The sequence below is a fragment of the Talpa occidentalis genome, unplaced genomic scaffold (genome assembly GCF_014898055.3).
Source record: "Talpa occidentalis isolate TD23 unplaced genomic scaffold, MPIMG_talOcc4v2.1 talOcc4.4, whole genome shotgun sequence".
NCBI lineage: Eukaryota > Metazoa > Chordata > Mammalia > Eulipotyphla > Talpidae > Talpa > Talpa occidentalis.
In genome coordinates this window covers 1,827,102-1,829,331 of record NW_023604295.1, presented here as the reverse complement: position 1 = coordinate 1,829,331, position 2,230 = coordinate 1,827,102, and positions in this window count along the sequence as shown.

Here is a 2,230-nt window from a genome sequence, read left to right as displayed (position 1 = left end):
ACAATATACGCAAACGTGGGGTCGTTGTCTCTCTCTCTCTCTCTCTCTCTCTCGCTCACACACACACACACACACACACAATGTAAAATCATTCCTGCCTCTGACAGCACAAAGGAGGCCGTGGACCTGACTTCCATTCTTGCTCTGAGCAAACCTAAGACTTCCCCACCCCCACCCGCACCCCCAGAGGACGGCGTCACCCCATCTATTGGGGCTCAGAAAAAGGGAGTGACTTGGCTGTGACCCCAGCCTGGCCTGTGTGGGGTGACGAGCCCAGCGCTTTTTCCGCTGCCTTTTGGCACTGCACCATGAACGTCTGCTTCACCATCAGTCTTCACGACTCCCCAGAAAATCAAGCAAGGACCTGCCGTCTGACCCCGCAACTCCACTCCTGGGTCCAGGCCCCAAGGGGCTGAGAGCAGGGACTCACGCAGACACTGACACTGCTCGAGCCGGGAGGGACCCCGGGTGTCGGCAGAGGGTGGTACATGCGTGGCGCGGGCCCCACGGTGCTGCTCACCCCAGGGAGGACGGACGCGCCGACGCAGGCCGCAGGTGAAGCTGACAGGCGCAGCACTGACGAGCAAGCCAGACACTGGTGTGCCTCGGCCAGGAAGTCCCGGGAGGAGTTGTCCACAGGGACAGGGAGCAGGTGAGACACTGGGGTGCGGGGTCAGCGTCTCCTGAGCAGCCTGTCCCGTGGGGAGCTGGGAGAGATCTGGGGTGCGTGCACGTGATGCCCGTGACTGGTCCGCGCGGGAACGCCAGGTGGTGTGTATGTCTGCAAGGCCGCCTCGCAGACGGCACCCACCGTGGCGAGTGAGCGCCCTCCAAGCGCCGCCAAAGTCAGATGAAATTATCATGCCGTGAAGCAAACCCCAAGTGGGCAAGAGAGAAAGTTCTGAGCCAACTGAGGACGCGGCCCAGAGGCCCCCGAGTCCCGGCGCCCCTGCGGTCGGGCCTGGCAGCGCAGCCCACTCCACCCCAGGAAAGAGGCCGCCACTGAGCGCAGGGACTGGCTGCTGGAGGCCTCGTCAGCCGGGGGAGGAGACAGCTCTGGGCTCGGCAAAGCCACCCCTGGGCCTCACGGCCGCTTCGCCAGAGCAAGGACCAAGTGGCTGGACTCTCTTAGCCTGCAAGCCCCTCCCCAGGCCTGGGTGTCCTCCCGCAGCTCCGAGGGCGCAGGGGCTGGGCGGGGCAGATACTCTTCAAGGAGCAAGAAGCAGAATTTCCTTTTCTGGCGCGCACCAATTCGTCTCTGGGGCAGCCGCGTGGTGGGAGGAGACGGCAGGGAAGGCTCAGCGGGGCTCCCCCACACCCCATGACCAGCCCTGGGGCCCGAGGAGGGGGAGCACCTGAGGCTGCGTGTGGCTGGCCGCCCGGCCCCCGCCTGGTCTTGCGGCTACAAGCTCTACACGCTCACTGCCCCGGCCCGGAGAAGCCCCCTGCCAGGAGGCAGTGAGGGGCGGCCGCAGCGGCCGGGCAGGGATTTCCCTGGAAGACCTCGCCGAGCCTGGCCCTCCTGAGCCCGCCGGCCGTGTCAGCCTGTTTGTCTTCGCGCTCCCGGGGAGCCACGTGGTCGCAGGCAGGGCGGCCTGGCCCCGAGGAGGCCTGCAGGAGCTGAGTCACCCAGGCGAGCCTCAGCCGCCGCCCCGGCTGGCCCTGCGCCGGGCGCCCGGAGCCCACCGCTTCCCGGACAGCCACGTCGAATGTCTCATTCTAGAAACTATTTCCTGAGCTCACATGAGGCGCCATGCGCTGCGCCTGCGTCTTCCGCTTGTGCTATCACAGTGACTTCTCAGTCACCCGCTGAGGAAGCACTGCCGCCCTCCCTTCAGCTGAGAGAGCTAAGGCTCAGAGGTCAGGTCATCTGCCAGCATCTGGCATGAGTGGGGGCCATGCCCGGTGGCCGGCATGGCCATTGGCCTCTGCCCTTTGAGGAGGCGGCGGACGTCAAGCCCAGGGAAGGGGCAACCCAGCTGGATGATTTGCGCTAAACAGCGCAGCTGAGAAGGCGACGTGGCGGCGAGGAGCGGGGCTACCTGTGTCCAGTGAAGCCGGCTCCAGAAGCAAAGCTCCCGGGGCCTCTGGGTGCTCTTTGCAGAAAGCGGAGACGTCGGATGTCGCGGGAGCTCCCAGCCTGCCCCGCCACCGGCACCGCCTTGGGAAGCTCCCGTCCATCCGCTGTGGGCCACTCGGCCACTGGGCGCGAGGTGGGCATAGTGAGGGG